Here is a 19,664-nt window from a genome sequence, read left to right on the forward strand (position 1 = left end):
GGCTCAAGCTGTTCTAATGATCTTACCCTGCTCTGCACTCCTGTAGGGGCTTGGTTTGTGCTCAGCTTTTTGTCCTCCTGGACAAGACTGCGGGTGTTTGTGCACAGGTGCTCAACGCTTTTTAAGAGAACAAAGACCTAGCATAGAAGCAATTATTCAAAGGCTTTCTATTGGTTTTGATGTCAGGCTTTTGTAGCAATTGTACAGCTTTTTTTTTTTCTTTGCCCACATATTTAAATCCAGAGAGATGTCATTGCAGGTTATTGGGTAAGCTCTTTGGCAAAGTGCTGGGTGAAATCAGTTTATATCTGATTTCACCAGCTCAACAAGGTCAACAGTGCCTGTCACCAGGATAAGTTATGGGAGTTCCTTGACTTGCTGGGAGATGCCCCAAAGAATAATCTGTTCCTGAGAATAATCTGTTCCTATTCAAGTTTGATTTTTAATATGACTGAGGTGTTAATGAGTTTTGAATTCAGTGCAAGCAGTACTGCTTTTACTGGAAGGCTGATTTTAAGCCATCAGAATTTTTAAAAATGTTCCTGCTTCTCTCTTCTCCTGCCTGCTTCTCCTTTCCAGTCATACCCAGCTGAAGAGGATGCCCTACATGGAAAAATGACTAGAAAACTCAGGACTAAAGAACAAATCAGGTTAAAAGGAACCTCAGAATGTCCCTGTGAACCTGAACAACAGGAAATAAATACTCCATTACAGCCAGTAGATCACCTGCTGCTTTGTATACAGACTGCTAATCCAGTGAAATTGGATTAAAATATTTTCCAAGAAGTTCACTGTGAGGGACTTCCTCAGTTACAGCTCCTGTAGCTGAACTGCAGCTTTTGTAAAACATAACCACAGGCACTCAAGTGCTCCAGTCTGATCCAGTAACAAACCACAGACATTTGGAGTTAAAAAACCAAATTAGGAAGTTCACAGAGGGAAATAAAGTGGTTTTCATTAGCCAAAGTGACCACTGGGGAGAAGTTTATAAGAAGGACTTCAATAAACATGAGAGAAACAGACATGGGGAACAACAGCCAGCAGAAGAGTGCATGGTTTCAAATAATATTCAATTTGTCCAAGGCTGTGAAACCTTGATCAGTAGCAGCCAAAGACAAAGTGGTTTCCCTCTTAAAGCCAGACTGGGCCCTGGGCAGCCTCAGTTCAGGCCATGGCACTGGTTCTGTGCAGCACAGCTGGCAGGTGTGGATCGCATCCAGCCCTCCAGTGCTCCCAGCCAAAGGCGTGGCAATGCTGTCACAGAAAGGATTTATGTGCCACGCCAGTCAGGGGATGGCTTTCAGTGGCAACCAAAGGAAAATCTGTACCACAGCCAAATAGCTACCTTCCTTCATCCTGGCAGCTCTCCCTCTTATCTGCAGGCCTGTGTCTTTGTTAGGTTCCTTTTCTCTGTGTGCAGCAGGAATCTCATCTGTTGTACCCAGAAAGCTGCGAGTTCTGTTCTGCCCTTGGCAGCCAAGACACCAAACCTCCCCCGTGGCTCCTTTTTTCCTCTCCCATTCCCAGGCACCCACAGCACTCTGGGATCCATCCAGGATGGATGAGTGACTCTCTGGGTTTAGATTTCACTTTTATATTGCCTTCTCTCCTTTGGGAGCACGAGCATAAGAGCATTTACCCAAGACAAAATTATTCCCAAGTCCAAACTGGCTGCCTTCATTTCTGACCATTTATTCCTGGGCTGTATTTTTAGCTCATTTTGTTCTCCTCAAGTCAAACAGTTGTTCTCATTTATAATTCCTGTAACCAGGCTCTCTTTTTTCCCAGCTGACTGCTCACACACACTGCCATTGCTCCAGACCTGTCACTCACTAAATTATTTTCCAGGACATCCAAAAGCATAAATGGCCACAGACTCCATTGCTGTGCATAACCCTCAAACTGCTGACTTTCAAACACCCAGATTGCAATCAGCAGAGAAATCCAACACCTTTAAGTAGCCACTATTTCAGCAAGGACAACTGTAATCAAGCATCTCACAAATAACTGGGGAATTGGAACCTCTTGTATGTAACAGAGTATAATTCAGCTCCACTCACAAATCAACATTATAGGCAGGCGGGCAAATCAGAGTAATTTCAAATATTTAGTATTATTACTGGCACATGAACCTTGATTTTTGTGTACCCCATGTTACTTTTATCAGTGTGCCAGCAAGCAAATTTGCATCATTTTCTGCTTGTTTTGGTGCTTTCTACCTTAAGCAGCATCACTGGTTTCAAGGGGACCCCTCACAGCTGGCAAATTACACATATTACCCTTCAAACACAAGCAAAGGGACAGGATCCTTTTCCACAGCTCCCTCCCATGTCACCTACTATGAACTTCACACTCTAATTGTAAATACCATTGTCTTAATTTTCTACTTGTCAGGCACAGAGGTCTTGTGACCTGATCTTGAGAAATGAAATAGCTTTCAAGGTAAGAGAGAAACAGTTTTCTCCAGATGATACATTCAGAACTCATGTCAACATATATTTAACCCAAAGGTTTTAAGTGCATAGAAATGAAGGCATGGAACAAGCACCACACTTAGTGCTTTGATATTAATGAATTTAGTTTTCATGTATTCAATTAACCATGAGTGTCGATGAGAGCAAAATGATAATTCTGGAGCACAGTAAATAAAATGCAACTAAAAACACCAGTGTAGCATCACACCTGGGAGTTACATTTGTGCAAGAATGTGATTCAATAACAGACTGGGGACACGTCTCAGAAACATTAGTGTAATATCTGCAAAAATAGTGGCAGATTCCTTCAATTATGGCATAAGCTTAATCAAGTTGCAAAAATGTCAGAAATGTCTGATTCAGCAGCTTCTTCTTAATGGCAATATAATATTACTGTGTCCACAAAACAAAATAAATTTCCTCCTAAATGTGGAGGAAAAGCTTTTTGTTATTCTTCATCAATACATGATTTTAAGTAAGTCCAAACTTCCCCATGCACTGGTCACTGCAGAGCGCTTAGAGAATTGCTATAAAAATGAAGTGAAGCTCTGTTGGCATATAACACCATTTCACCTCTCCAGCAATAGCAGTTTGCACATGTGTACCACACAGTGAAACAGTATTAAATAGACCTGTTGTGTCTGATAACAAATGAGATCATAAGCTAAACATATGGCCTGGAAGATTTAGAAATTTCTCTCTCTAAAAGTAGAATTAATGGGGCTTTTAGAGAATCACTGAAAGAAAGATCCCTTACTGCCTCATTTAGTGTCAAACCACCACCCAGCCCCAAATAAAAACCTTTGCAAGGTCATTTTTCTCATGGATCTGAATGAAATTAGCATTATCACATATTAGACAGGTAGTCCTTTTCTTCCTGTATTTCTTTTGCCTTGCAGGGGACCACTGTACATATTTTTATATATATTTTATATTTTTATATATATGCATATATATGTACATATATATAAATACACATATAATATGTATGTGTATATATACTATATACATATGTATGTATATATACTGTATATGTGTATATATATATACTGTGTGTGTATATATATATATACATAATATATTGTACAGATCCTGAAAAAGGTATTACTTGTAGATTATATTGGCATGCCTGATTAGAAGGTATATGTTAAACAAAAACAAAAAACCAAAACTACAGAGCACTAGTAAGGTTGATTTGCTAAAATAAATATGATCTAGGGCAGTAGCAGAAAACAGATTTAATATGATTTTGGAATTAAGCAGCCATTGATAAAAATTAGGAGCTTCCTGCCCCACACAACTCAGATGCTCAGGGAGAACTTTGGGCAAGCCCTGAGCACCCCAGTGCTGCTGTTTGAGAGACTTTGGAGTATCAGGTGTAAGACACTACCCTGAATTCTGTGTCCTTCTGGGCAGGACACCTGAAGTAGGTGAAAAAGAATTAAACATAAGCCAAGAGTCCAATTAAAAAGGACTTGAAAAGAGAATTCAGGAGAAAACTCCAAATAAAGTGAACTGGCTTATAGCAATTTAGGTCACAAGACACCTGCTTACCAGTAAAGCACTGAAAAAGCAAAGGGTTGCAATGAATAAAATCAAAAACAAGGAAAAACCCCACAAGATCAGCATTTGAGACACAGAAGTCTGTCAGTAGAAATGGAGAAGACCCCCTCAAGAAACTCCTTTTATAAAAAGAGCTCCATAAACCCCCTGTGACCAAAGGGTGCACGACAGAAGGCAGTGTGGTGCTGTGGGGGGCTGAGATGGATGCCCTCTCATGTTCTGCTCTGCTCCCAAAAAAGATTGCAGCTGTAAGTCCAAATTCAGGCACCTTCAGGGACAGTTTGAAACACAAGGTCACAAACAGAGACACAACAAACACCTGGTCAAACTTTTACCACAGAAAGAAAACAGGGGTGTGACAATTGTTTCTGTTGACTGGGTGAAATGAAGTTTTCAGGGGAGGGAGATGATTAATTTCTTGCATCATCTGCCCAGGCCATTGGTGGATATGAAAATTTCCTCTAGACTGCTCTTTCACCCACTGTTGGAGAGGTCATGTCCCAAAGGAATACCCAAGCTGAGCAATAGAGTCACACTCAAGAGACTGAAGAGAAAAAATTTTCTGTGTCTCTTTCAAATAAAAATGCAACTTGATGTTATCTGGTTTTAACCTAGAGAGCAGGAGTATTAAATAGTACTAAATAGTGTTTAATATAGTAGTAAATAGTATTAAATAGTGAGGAGTATTACAGGATGTGTATCTCTTTGGGAGCCTCCCATCTCCCCAGGAAAGGCTGTGATATTCCCAAATCTTGACAGAGAGGAGCCCAAGGGACAAATTAAATATCTGCTCTGTTTTCTCAAAGAAAAAGCACAATTTTCTATACATAACTAATATTTTAAATGCATCTATTTGTCATCTGGCACTGTGGAAACCTGTGTCTCACATCCAGAGCTTACATTCAAAGATCACCATGAAACAAAACAGATGTCATTTGGTAAACTGCAGAGAGTATCAACAAAAAAATAAAATTGCTGAATGCAAAATATCTGATACAAAAATATCAAAATGCTTTTCCCCCTGCAAATATTCATTCAATCACAGAAGCAGAGAAAACAGAGCCACAAGGGAAATCATCAGGTCAGTTAGTCTGTTCTTCTTCTTCAAGGTAAAAATCAACTATTCCAAAAAACAGAACCTGTAAATTAGCCTTCAGCTTAATATGCAGCTGCCTTTCACTATTTTTCATGCTGTTGTGCCAAAAAAAAAAAAAATAAGAGGACCAGAACTGATGAAATCCACATTTCAAACCAACAACAAACAAAATATTTTTCTCTTGAGACTAGTATGCAAAACCCTTCAAATTACTGTAATGAAATGTGAGGGGTGTACAAAAAATGAGGAATCCCCATCTAATGAAAGAAATGAACGCTGTGAAATGAGTGATTTGTTGGATGCTGCGAGCACAAGCAGCCATGAATCCTTTTCAGAAGCAGTCAGAAAAGCTTACACTGGCTCATAAATCTAAAAGTAGGGGGGAAGAAACAGAGGCAGAAATAAAGTAAAGCAGCTGAAAGGAATGTGAACCTCAGTCACAGACATTTTAGTTTAGGTGCTCTCATCTCTCCTGTATTTCTCTTTAGCCGGGTAAATTCCAGTGCACAGGTGTGGTTTTGTACACATCTCACATCCTGGCACTGACCTATGGAAAGGTACACTCAGAAATAACTTCTCTCATTGATTACAGAACTGCTTTTCATGCTCTGTCTTCCTAGGCAGCAAAACTAGCACAATATGAAGATAAAGATGTTATTTGAAAGTAATAATACATGCAGACTCTTTTTCCAATTATATACATGAGGAAACAATTTAATCTGTTCTTCCAAACACACTCTCATGAGAATAATGTCCTTTATAACTTTGGCATATTGTTGCTAGTACCTCTGGGCATTTATTATTTTTGGGACTAATGGCAGTCAGAAGGTCTGCATATAAACATTTAAATTTACCTGTGTGATATTTATTGGGAAGAACTATACAAAATACATGGAACTTTTGTGGTTTTACCCTATTGTGAAATACAAATGTACAGGAATCCAGTTAACTACTGGTTACACACCCATGCCTTAACTATAATGGCAAAAGCGACAATTTTTAGCTAAAATAATAAATAATTATATTAAGATCTTATTAATCTTTACTTTTAACATTCAACAAATACAAAATTCAGTGAAAGCTGGTTTCAGTGTGAGACTACCTTGATGTAAAAAGAAAAGCCTCCAAGGATTAAATAAAAGTTTGAATTGAATAAACCCAAAATGGAAAGAAGGAAAGGGATATGAATGCTCAAAGAGCACACTGAATAAGAGTAAATTATGCAAGCATGGAGGAAAAGATGGCACTCTGCTCACTTTCTTTGTCTCATTAGAGACCTGGGGAGGATTTCGAAGATGCTAAGAGAAGGCTGTTGGTCTGAGGTCCAGTGAGCTGTACAAAAATCACAATTCTTCACTGGCTGAGTTTAATGTTCATGGAGGATGCTGGACATGCAGCACTCCAGGTGAAAAGGGCTTTGGTCAGTTCATGGCCCAAATTCCAGAAACTGCCAGGGGCCTGATTGCCATGCACCAGGCCATGTCCATCACCTTGGTTTAGTGGATCCCATGCTGGAGTGGAAAAAGCTCTTTGATGGCAGCTGTCACTCAAGAATATCTGAATTACCTCTTCTAAAGTCAATTTTTCATCTTTATGGAGTGATGTAATTGCCTTTACTAACTCCCACTGCTGCACTAGAACAATTTCAGCTGCTCAAAAATGGGACCTTTGAGACTGATGTTTTGTGACATAGGAGCTATTGTAAAAGAGTACTTTTAAGCTTTAATTAGGTTCAATTAAGGCTAATTTGTCCTGGCTACTCATTGCTGTCTCTGTTCAGCACTTTTTCACTCCCTGAGTTTCTCTGTTACAACCTGCTTTAAATCAGGCTCACTTAACAAATTTAAAAAACAGACTGAAAAACTTTTTAGGCAGGATTTTTGTTGTTCTGACCAAAGATATTTTTTTTTTTACATATTCAACAGGACAGAAGTTAACTCAGTTGACAGAGGGCACTCTGCTTCCCAGAGACCAGAATATGCTGCCAGGGGAAGAAAACAGCTTACACTAAAACCACAAAAAAAAAAAAAAAAATTCTGCAATGTGGAGTTACAGCCGAAGATTTTTTCCTCTCATTAAATCAGTGTCTTTCTAAGCTTGCTGAAGGTAAATTTCCATGCTCTGGGAAACCATGGAAAGAGATGAGCTGATTTCAGGCATGAGCTGGAAGCTGCAGAGTGTGGCTCCAGGTCCTTGCCTCCACAGCAGTGATTTCTGATGGAAAAGGCCATCTGTACAGAACAACTTCCCCTAAGCCTGCATGTCATTTTCCAGCAAGAAACTTTGCCTCCAAAGTTTCCCCTTTCCTTTTCTCAAGGCCTTTCCCAGCACTACCTCTAACCCGCTCATGTTGAATCAAAACCAAAAAGAAAACACAAAAAACCAAAAACCCAACATCAAACAAAATAAAAAAACCCAAAAACCAAAAAAAAACACATACAGACAAAAAAAAAAAAAAAAAACAAACCCACACAAAACCAAACTCCACACCCACAAAAAAACCACCATATTTTATGTGTCAGCTACAGCAACTACTGATACTGCTCCTAAGAGCAATCCCTCCTTCCAGGAAAAAGAGCTGAAATAAAAGCAGCAGCAGCAGGGCAGAGCAATGTGCCTGCTCCCTGCTCTCTCCATTGCAGCAACAACAGAAATGTTTGGCTCTTTCCAAAGCAGCAATTCAAACCCATTTCCCCCTTTCTTCTGTACATTTTTTAAGCTGCTCTGTTCTGTTTTGAGGCACTCAGCTTCTCCCTGCAGCTGGGGAAACAGCCACAGACTTTTCTCCAAAATGAAATAGTCAGTCCCATTTGTTCAAATGCTGGTTTCGAACCATTTCGCTTTTGTTTCCTCTTACTTTTGTAAAATTGACATTTGTGTGCCTTTCCTGGGCCCATTCAGTGTCCCTGCTGACGGATTCAGGCCTGGGCAGGGCACGAGCTCCAGGCCTGGAAGAGCCTCTGTCCTTTCCTCATCAGCATTTGTGTATCCAAGGTCCAATCTGAATCCCCAAATGTGGGACTGTTCTGTTTAATCTCAAAAATTATGAATATCTTATTGACTGATAGGATTCTGACATAAGCAACGGCCCAGCCAGACATCACAAAGGCAGGAAATGAATTTTCTCAGCTGTTCTGCTGTTGAAGGTTCTGTACAAACCCCTCTATGCTTTGCTAAAGCCACAGTCCCCAACTCTATCATAACCCTCAATGTGACCCCTCAATGACATTGCACTCATTTTTTGGCAGCTGGCAGTAGAATTTTTGCTGTGTAAATTAGATAAAAAGATCAGATAAATTTTGGAGAGTACATACAACAAACACTATAAACAGTCACTCTGAAGCTAAAGGGACCCTCAGACACTCACAGGTTATTTTCAGTCTAGGAAAATTCAGCATCCTCCTCAATCTGAGATAAATATTCAAAGAGTCACTCACCACACCTCTGTAGCAGCATCAGCATTGTTGTTGAACATTAGCCCAAGTTGTTTCCTTCTTCTTTTTTCCTTCTTCTGCCCTGTCATAAGCAAACATGCTTTAGGATCAATAAAATCTCCATTTCACTTTATCATGATCTCATTCCTTGCATTAAAATGGTGAATAAAATGTTTTAGAAAAAAAAAACCAAACAACCAAAAGGGTACATTAATTCAATGGAGATATTAACTTGTTTTGCTATGACACATTTTCAAATAAAATAATTGTGAAAAATCACACTCTTATGTAAATTAAAATGTTGAATCATCAACCAAAAGCCTCAAACTCTGAGCACCTTAAAATTCAGAACAGCAGGACAGTATTTTTCATTTAAAAAATAAATATATATATAAAATTCTTGCCTCCTCCTGGTCCACTTTTATTTTTTATAAGTGTGTGAACACATGTATATTTTAATATATCTGTAGGCTATCCTCTTCTTCCAATGCTTTCTGTCTTTGCTCTTTTTGAATGAGGGGTGACATAAATTCATGATTTAGATCCTACACTACATAGAACTTATGGGTAGCCCAGAGTATCTGGGGAAACTCCTTTGTTAGTGACAGTGCAGGTTAACACAAAAAAACCCTTCTGGAAAATCAAGGACATTGGGAGAAGAGAAATCCTCCTCTCTGTGGAGGGAGATGCCCCCATGACACAGATTTCCATACCAGAATTCTGAAATTCTAAATTCTGGCTTCACCCCAAGAGAGAAATAAGGAACAGCAGCAAAGACCACCAAATTTATGGCAATCCCTGTGTAATCCTGGCATGTTCCAGTGACACCTGTGACCCCAGGACAGACCCCCAAAAATGCCTTACAAGGCCAACTCTTCTTTTCCTCCTGATAACTGGAAGATTTCAGAGGCTCAGGTATCCAAATTATATTAATATATTCGTGCTACATCCTTTCATTTGGGGAAACTCAGGCTGTTTGAACAAATATTTAATTAAGCCTCATATGGCACAGCAGGGAAAATATTTTTAATGATATCCTGCGGTCAAAATCAAAATTTCCTGTCAGTTCCCTCAGAGTGGTGCCTGAATTTAATCCTGGGTTTTTTCACACAGATAGAAGGGGTGTGTTTAGCAGCACTTGGCAAAGCCTGACCTCTCTTAGCTATTCCTCACAATGCTGGGACAGCTTTGGGATGAAACGTGGCAGGTGTTGGAGAGAATAAAGCAACACCCTGAGCAAAAGGGTTCAGGGTGGGAAAATGCATGAATTTATCTCCTCTAGATAAAAGACCATTGGCATCAATAATTCTCTGAAGCCATGGTCTGAGATCTGCAAGAAGCAGTGAGATTACTTTAATTCTACCTATATTCAAAGGTTTAACATTTTTTCAAGTGTTTATAGGTTTCACCTATATTAAAAGGTCTATTAAAGGCACCAAGACTTCATCAATGTCAAAATACACACGAGTTTAATATTAGAAGCTGAGGGTAATTGCTGAGAAGTTTCATTTATGTGCCTGTTCTGGCAAATTTTCCATTGCTCAGAGATTTCAGCCAGCCTGTGGTTAGAGAAGTTAAATTTTCCTGCAGGACAAACCAGGTGTGGGAGACTTTATTTGTAAATTGAACTGAATAAGGAGATTCTCATCCTGGCCTTTCCCTTTTACAACTATTTCTCATCCTCAGAGTCATTGCTTCATTAGCAGGCTGATGTAAACCAAAATATTTTCAGCATCTCCCTTAGAGGGATTGGAAGAATGTGCAGGGAATTGATCACCAACACCTCAAATCTTGCAGGAAACTAAGACGTGTCCTGATGGAAGGGAAATCAAGATATTGATGTAATCAAAGTAAAAAACCGGTTTGGACATACCACATTAGCAAAACATAATCCTAATTGCCGTTTCAACAATGTTGGTGGAAAAAAGAAAGAAGCATGATGCTAATCCGATAGGAATTAACAAAGAAATAATGTCAGGGCCCAATTTACTACAAAGTATAAAAATTTATTTTCACTTAGTTCAAATGGCTGCTTTTTTTTCAGCTGTCAGTGAGGTAAAATTTTATAAGTATCTCCAGTAAAATAAACTAGAATTCCTTCTTTTTAAATAAATGTAAATGTTCCAGGAATTTAGGAAACTTTTCTGCATACATAGTGACATTTGACATTACTTTCAAAGAGCTTAAAGCATAAGCAACATTTCTTAGAGGTAGCCACAAGTTAAAGAGGAAAAAATGTATATTCTAATGAAAAGAGAATTAGCTCAAGACTAAGAAAGCATCTATTCCCAAAATTAATAAATTGCATAAAAATATAATTTGACATCCTACATAATGTCTCTGAGTATTTCTTTGACACTGATACATTCATCAAATTATAGCAGCCTGTAGATTTCTATTTCATCAAGAAGTAGGAGGAAAACGTCACCTTTGAACATGACAAATGTCACCATGAGCAAAAATGGACAATGACTGATCACTCAATAACCAGAGATCCTTCTCCTGCTTCCTTCCCATCAGCTGTACTGCAACAGCAGTGGCAAATATTGAGCTGGCCAGGAAAAGAGATGGATTGTGATGTGTGCATGTGTAATGCACTGAAAAGGTGCTCTGGAGACAGATACAGAGAAGTGCAGGTACAGCCAGGCTTAAGAGATTTGGCTTTGCAAACACTGACTGCCAGACAGCCCCACTTTTATTAAACACAAGGAAGGGATGATGAATACAAGCCTGGGACACTGCAAAGACATTTTCCCTGCACTCCTGTGCATGTACCTGCTGTGTAATAGTCAAATATCACTGTTCAGTCCCAAAGACCATTCCCACAGTGCCTGGAGACACCAAAGCATCAACAGCCATTCAGAAAAACCAATACATCAATTCCAGATCCATTGGTACTTATAATATCTACATATGCACCTAATCCCATACCCGTTTTAGCCAACATGCCAAAAAATCTAATTCAGCCAATGTGTCAACAAAAATATAAAGGCAAAAGAAAATTAAAATTTTCATTTAAAACTTCAGAGTTTTTTGTTAGTTTTTCTTATTTCTTTGTGGTTTAATTTTGGTTTTTTTCTTATAAATATCCCAAATAATTTATATTCATAGAAGGCGAGTTTGGAAGGAAGAACAAAAGTGAACCAAATTTCAGCACTTGCTTCTGTCTCTGCCTTTTAATTTCCTTTCTATTAAAAACATCAAACCTCTTAATTTCCTTTCTGTTAAAAACCTGAACTGAATCAGAACAACATTTTAAATTTACACTTCCAGAATTTTCAGACTTTTCTAGGCATCACTATGTTCACAATTAACCAAATTAATCCCAATTTCAAGGAGCTCTTAAGAGCACCGAGGAGTAGTTGATTTATCTTGTTGCTCACTCTGCTGTTTATTAACCTTGTTGTTTCACTCTTCTGCAGTTTACTAGCAGCAAACAAATCCCATGTGAGACCCAATAAAATACTTCTTTTGTAATGTTAATGCTGCTGCCTTTAAAAATCTTCCATTCAAGGTGCAGCCTTAGCTCTGCACTGCCTTTGATTTACGAGTGGGTTGACCTGGGCCTAACCCTGTCAGCTTTGGTTCTGAAACAGTCCTGAGGATTTCAGGCCGCTGATCTGGCAAATTCCTGAGAGGAAAGAAAAAATTTAACTGAGGAAGGCTCTCTCTGACAAGTGATAAAGCCCTCTTCTTTTCAGGTTACACTAGAGATGGGGTTATGGTCAGAATTAATTGAGAGAGACACAGGGACAACACAAAAAAGCCACATGAGGGGGGGGAAAAGAGAATTCAGAGTTTATGGGAGAATTATTGAGTAGGAAGGAAGGAGGGGTTGAAGGGAAGCAATCAATTCCCATTTATAAGGTAGGGAGCCCAGCAAACTAATTAGCATTAGAGCCAGATCAATTTTCTTACACCAAGTATTTTATGAGATTGTTACATGACAGCAGGCTAATTAAAACTGATCGGCCTAATTAGAGCAGCATTAATAAGGAGGCAGCAGCACCCCTCAGCCCAGGATGTGCTCTGCAGATAAAGATCCTGAGAGCTACCCCAGGCAGCCCCTGTTTCACACAGCATTTTGGTTGTGAGCAGCCTGCTTTCCTTTCTGTTCTGGGGGAACAGGAAGAAAAATGGCAAATTGGACAAATTACCACAAAAGGGAGAGACAAATTGAGAGCTGAAAACAACAGTGTGTGAGCCAGCTAATTAGTGAGAAACAATTATAAAGCACAGGCCTGATTGTCACATGCCCTGAGCCCTGGGAAATCATTTACTGGGAAATTCACCCCAGCAGTGCATCAGCCAGGCTCTGCTTTATATTGAATAAAAAGCTTCAGACAATGCAAGGCAGCAGAGAAAAACCTGCTCAGCTCAGCAAATTCCAGACCTGGGAGTCTACAAACCCTCATCAGTCTCCAAGCTTCCCTCAAGGACTGAGTGGACAACCAGGATTTCACCAGTTTGGCCATGAGAAGTCGTCCAGATTGAAGTTTTGATGACCTCTTTCTTTATAAAAAAATTTTTTGAACACAAATAATCAGGAAAAGATGCCTTTTATTTTTTTCCCCTAGGAAAGCACCACTTTGCTTAAGAAATCCTGATTTTATAATTCCAGAATATGAATGAAATTTCATTAAAAGTATGCTAATAATTTGACTGAATAATGGATGAATGAAGAACCTCCTACAAGAGTTTGGCAGAAGACAAGTCATTAAATAACTTTATAAACAAAATGTTAAGTATGCAAAAAGAAGCCAAACTACTAAAAAACAAGTTGGAAATTAAAGCTTATCCAGAATTAAGTAGAATATTCCCCCATGGTATTTTGGAGTCTGTTTTCCATTTAGGCTTTACCTGCTGTGATTTTGCCATGAAAAGTGAGAAATGAACATGCACTGAAAAATCAAGATGTTTAGGGTTAAAAGTAATAGCTGCTGCAGGTCAGGATATTGTAAATTTTATATTAATGAGAAGAAAAGGTATTGCAACAAGATAAGCAGCTAGACAATAAAAAAAAAACAAACCTTTAGAAAGGAAAAATTTGAGGGGTTTTTTAATACTGGTGCAAGATTTCCAGTCTATAACAGTTCTGGTGGTAAACGCTGCCAATGTTTTGTTCCTCACCATACAAAGCAAACCCAAACAGAAATTATTTGGTGTTCTTCTTCCAAAAGCTTCTGCCTTGAAACTCCCTGTCCTGGCCACTGCTGTCTCCCACAGCAGCTGCTACAGAACAGGTACTTCGTGCACATTATCTGCAAAGGAGATGCTCTTCCACAATTGCTCCAACTACATCAGAATTTTTCATCCCTGTGGGAAAATTCTCACAAGCAAAGCAAAGTAGTTTCAAGATAACTACTGCAAAATAAAGTTATTAATGCATCAGAATTCAAGTAAGAATCCATTCAGGGAATTTATTTTGCCATCACTGTCAACTTCTCTGAGTAGAGACGTGCTTATAGAGAATTCCCACCCAGAGAAAAAGTAGAAAAGAGGAGAATGGAAAAGCCCATGAGGAATCTTCAATAAATGGCAATATCATGTTTATAATTTTAGTTTTCTATCATACATTAATATATACTCAATGCTTTTACATAATTTTTGTATAAAATTTCCCAAATCTAAACACATTCTTGGTACAAAAGCATAGTAGCACAGAAGTAAAACACATACTTGATTTTAGATTTCACAAATTAGAATTATCAAGCTCCACATTAATTACATAAAAGTTCATGCAAAGAAAAGTATTTCTGCAATGGGGAAGGCAAATCTGCCACTAAATTATAGTCTGAAATATATGAGTCTGAAGAAACCAGGAGAACTCTTGGACCTTTGCTGAGCCAGCCACATGTCTCAGCTTTGTGCTCTTCCACAGTGCACAGCCTCTGCCAGGTATCAGATTCCTTTAAAAAAGAAATCTTTAAAAAATATTTAAAGCATTTCCATTATTTTACACAAACTATCTCAAAACTGTGGGAAGATTTTACCAACAGTCATTTGAAAATACCTGATTAACTTGTGACATGGAAAATTTAAAAAATCATTTATTAGTAAGCCATTAAAAAAATAAAAACAAAATAAAAGCCAAATGTTACAGAGAAATGAACTCTTCTGGCCCTCATACTCATATCTGAGCTGTTTTCTAGAACTTTCTGATGGGTTCTACAGCTGAATGCACATTGTGGAGCTGAAGCTCATCCTCAAGCTCCCCATCCCTAAGATCCTGCAGCACTGGCTCCATTCTCCAGGCTCACAATGGACATAAACCTTCAGCTTTTGCGGGATTTGGAAACTGTACCTCAAAACCCATCTGTGAGGAGCTTCAGAAGCTCTGCTGGGCCCCAAATCCAACCTGTTATTTAAAGGTATTTTTTCCCTCAAACAAGCAGCTCTGCTGGCAGCCTGGGTTTACAGCTCTCCTGTTTGGAAGCACATAATATTTGACACAAACTGATTCAAGGACTGCAGAGATTGCAAAAAATTGTCATTGCTATACACAGCACAAAAAATGCATGGATATAGCAGGAATGAAATAAAATCATCTTTTAGCGATCTGCCTCAAATTTTTTGCCAGTCCTATCCCTTATATTTTGAGAAAACTTATTTTAGCAGTTTGGGTTTCTTTGTACTGTGCCTGGTTCCTTTTCCAGTCAACAGTTTTCTGCACATAATTCCTTCATCTTGGATGGTTTACACTTAAATTATCCCTCCAGCTATCAAATAATTCTCTTATATTGTTTTTTAATGTGTCCATAACCACCCTTCATTCTGCTCCGTTTTCACTTTTGCCATTCCTTAAGCTAACAAACTTGTATCCAGCAGCTTCTTTTCTCTTCTGCAGATTTTTCAGTCTGCAGTGTCTCTTCCTAGAATTTAGAAAATTCAGCTTTTTCATAGGTTGCATCCAGACTCTTTTTCCTGATATCCTCCTCTGAGACTGACTTGGAATAATTGTAACTCACTGGTTAAACTTTACAGTTTACGACTAACCCCACATACTCTAAGTACTGATTGATTAAAATACATCACAAAGCTAATCAAAACTCATAAATTGTGCAGTATATGTAAACCACATCTGGCCTCCAGTCATCTCTTCCTGTCCTGAATGTCAGGTCAACCTTATTTGTGTGCCTGAGTATGGATTTGATAGCTAAATTCATGGATAAGTTTCAAAACTGTGGTTCAGCTATAATGGAAAATTAAAGTGCCACCATTCAGACCAATTTGCTGACGGTGGCAGTGCGAGATGTTCTGGGAAACAGCACAAAAAGTGTCCTTCAACTCTTAAGCTGACCCAAAGGGAAAAGTCTTTTTAACCTTTGCTGTCAGCAAATTAAGTGTTAAAAATCTAAGTGTTAAGTTTAAAAATTTAAGTGTTTAAAACAATCATAATACAGCTGAGAAATCTGAAACTTTGAGCTTTGCAGCAGAAATGGTGTTTGTAGTTTTAGGCAGCATTGTGAAACCTTAAATCTGTTCAGGTTTTTTGTAATGCTTTCAAAAGGCAGCTCCTTCCCCTTCAGCAGTACCCTGAAGTGGATTACAATACCACAGGAAGGGCATTAATAAAACAGAGGTGCATCAAAGGCATAAAAATAAGAAAATGCTGAGGGGTCTGAAATTGTAGGAACTACAATCATGTTTACAAGCTTTTATTTAGTTTTGTTTAAATACACCACTAATGGATGTTAAAGATAGTGGTCCACATCCTCAGGCTGGGGAAAAAGAAAAAATCAATCAAGTTTAAATAGATCTGGATCAGTTGTGGTTCTGCCCTTCTATCCTGATATTTACATTTCTGGCTGTTTATTTGTCCTCAGACTGCTTCTTGAAGACTTCAAGTTTTGCAAACTGTGAAAAAACCATGATCTTTGGAGACAATTTCTGGTGCAAGTCTCACGGCTGAAAATGTAATCCCCCTTTCATGGAATCTCATTTTGACTGGACCTGCTCACACGTTCTTATTGCTCAAAAGGAAAATTGAAGTTCACATGTTCCATGGTAGGCTGTGGGCAACTTGAGCATAAACCACAAGAGAAAACCCTACACCTCAGGGTATTTATTTCTCTGAAAAAGTGACTCCTCAACCCCAAAATTTTTCTAAGGATAGAGTGGTTTTGGTGGAGCAGATTTCTTTTTTTATATATATTTTGACAGTCCTGGTATAAATGTTTTGTGCAAGAGGATGTTTGCAATATTTTGCCTTAAATACGTAAGATTTCAAGAAGCAAGAAAGCACTTCTGTATTGTTAGAATAAATGTTTCAATTTATGCATTCCTACTCTACTGCCCTATCCAAAAGTGCACCGGAAAGCATTAACGTGATTTAATCCAATTACAACATATTTACAATAGTAATTTATCCTGTAAGTGGGAAAAATTTGTGCCTGACCATAGGAAAAAAAAATCTTCCAGCTATGGAAAAAAATCAATTTTTATAACCCTAGTTAACTCTATAGTTGGAAACACACCATATCCTCTCTGTTATAGCATTGCCAAAACCAAAGCTGGTGCCCTGAACAAATTGGCCACCAAATAAATTTTTTTCAGAACATAGACTGGAGAATAAAGAAGCCCCCATAGAGTAAAACATTATTTGCTGAGCTGGTGCACCAGAACCTTGAAAATCACTCCTAATTACAGCAGTAGCAAAGCTCCAGACAACTTTCAGGTCCAGTTTTCAAGGGAAAATTGTGTGGAGGGACACAAGGAGAAGTTCCTTGTTCAAGGTGACAAGAGCACCACAGGGAACAGAGCCCTGGCTTCCCTCACACCATGTCATGTACCACACAATTAGTATGCTGTGCACAGTTTCACTCCACACAATGAAAAAGATTTAAAAAGAGACATCTGAAATAGCTCAAGAATGCACAAATCATGAATCAGAACAACTTTTAAATGTGTGGCTGTACTGCTTGCTTGCCTGGAATCTTCCCAACCACAGATGGAATCATTTCACAAAGACAATTTTGACTGTGAACACTTTATGAATTTGGGGGTCATAGGAGCATTTAAGTGTTGAGAAGTCTACAGATCAAACTGCAAAGGATCTGAGTAATGAATCTTCATTCTTGATGCCATCAATGCCAGAAGGGTTAATCCTGACTCCACATTCAGAGTAGAGTCTCATTCTGACTCCACTGCACCTAAACCCAGCTGATTTCTCTTTCCAGATGGTGTAAGATGTGTAACTAACTCCTCCACAAAAACATCTCACAGGACTGAGCAGGCCCACCACCACCACCACTTTCAGTGATACTTGGAAATAACTGCAAAGGGTTAAAGAGAGACATTTTATGATTTATGCTCCATCTCCTCCCTTGAACAAAGAGAGGGAAACATGAGGTGGGTGATGTCTCACTGTTTGTTTTCAAAGATGGCTTGGGTTGGATGATCTCTGATGATTCCCTCAAGGAGCAAAGCAAAGCATGTCCTGAGGAATGGAACAGGCCTGGCTCTGCGTGCTTGGATCTACAGGCGGTTGCACAATGGGAGAGGAAATAATGGAGAGGAAATTAAGAAGCAATCAGCCAGAAAATTCTTTTTTTGCCATCTGTCTGAGCCAAGAGGCCTTAGGGGGTGAACCTGCAGAGGACACAATGCTGTGAGGAATTCGTGGTGGCTGCAGCAAACACAGGGACTCAATCTGTCCCAGACTGTGGCCAAGCATCTTCTCCCTGAGAGCTTTTGGGTGTGTTTTGGGTCTGCCCAAGGCCAGCCAGCCCCTTCATTCCTTTGTACAGAGGTCATAGTGGCAGGGCAGAACACAAGGCTGATGGGGGACCCCAAAACAAAGCCCAGATTTCTCTTCCTCTCCTCACAACATGGGACAGATTACCTCCAAGGTCCCAGGGGTGGGGATACTCTGTGGATACTGATTCACAAAGCTGCAGAAAGGGAATGGGGAGGGGTTTTGGCCAGGCCATAAGGCTCAAAGGCAGCTTATTACTAATAAATACTTAGAACAGAGTCTCAATAATGTAAAGGCCTTGTTAAGACTAAAGAGGGGAAATGATGCCTCAAGTTTATCTTTTCTATTTTTCAGATTCTGTGCTGCTTTAGTGTGTAACTGAGCTTCATATTAAGGGATGGTGATCTCCCTGCACAGAGCAGGGAGACAAAACAATTCCTTCTCTAGCTGGGCACCAAGGACAAATGACCCAAATCTCAGGCCCAAGAGCACAAACAACATGAAATGAAGAGAAAAAAAAAAGCAGAGAGGAAAAAAAAAGGGACTTCATGGGCTAAAGTGGGAATTGGACAATTAACTTCAATGTGCAAATGGAGCAGAACTGATCAAAGTAAGAGATCCCATGAACAGTCATGCATTTTGGGGCCATTTTGGTTCATCTTGGTTCATCTTGGGTGCTGCCCTGGCTGGGCTCTTGTGCTATCCAAGGTGGATCTATTGAGGCCTCCCAATAAACCCCTGCTTTATTCTTTAACCCTGTCCAGCCTCTGTTCTAGGTCAACCTTCACAAGGCATCACTGCACTTGGGGCCAGCTGTGAGGCACAAGGAGGTGTTGAGCTGAGCAGGGCCCAAATTCTCCCTTGGACAGAGAGATAAGTTACATCTTGGCAGAGTTCCATGTCTACCATGAATGTGGGGTTCTCCACTGCGGGCAAGCACACTCAAAGGTCTCCCAAAACAGCCTGCCTCCCCACTTTTTATCAAGAAATCAGAACCCTGCAGAACCCACTTCTCCAAAAAATATTTATGGGACAGCATGGAACACAACCACCCCATTTTCCCAGTCCAGACAATCATATTCCTAAGCTTTCCTTTACTGCTCACTTAAAGTGTTCTTCAAAAATAGCTAAGCTTTTTTGTTTTCTTTAAATAATTATTTCTAGAGCTAAAACCTGAGAATATTTCATTTTGAAAGCAACACTTTCACCTCAAAAGATTAAAACAGCCTAAGCTCTGCTTTCCTTCCTTTCCATTCAACTTTGATTTCATTTTTACTGCTCAATACAAGAATATTTTAAATATTTATGTAGCATTTTCTTCTTGAGATTGGGGTAGGGTTTTTACTGGCTATTCACTGAAATAACAGGTAGAAAGATTCAAAAAGTGGAAGAATAGTAAG

At 39.1% G+C, this 19,664-nt stretch overlaps 1 long non-coding RNA gene across 1 annotated transcript in view; it reads right to left on the reverse strand.

Moving 5' to 3' along the window:
* Window positions 1-19,664, reverse strand: part of LOC141726490 (uncharacterized) — an 84,098-nt gene that overhangs the window by 11,819 nt on the left and 52,615 nt on the right. Inside the window, exon 2 of the long non-coding RNA XR_012577695.1 lies at window positions 8,571-8,649. This is a non-coding gene — a long non-coding RNA (uncharacterized LOC141726490). The remainder of the gene's footprint in view (window positions 1-8,570; window positions 8,650-19,664) is intronic.

Source organism: Zonotrichia albicollis, chromosome 2 (genome assembly GCF_047830755.1).
Source record: "Zonotrichia albicollis isolate bZonAlb1 chromosome 2, bZonAlb1.hap1, whole genome shotgun sequence".
NCBI classification, from domain to species: Eukaryota; Metazoa; Chordata; class Aves; order Passeriformes; family Passerellidae; genus Zonotrichia; species Zonotrichia albicollis.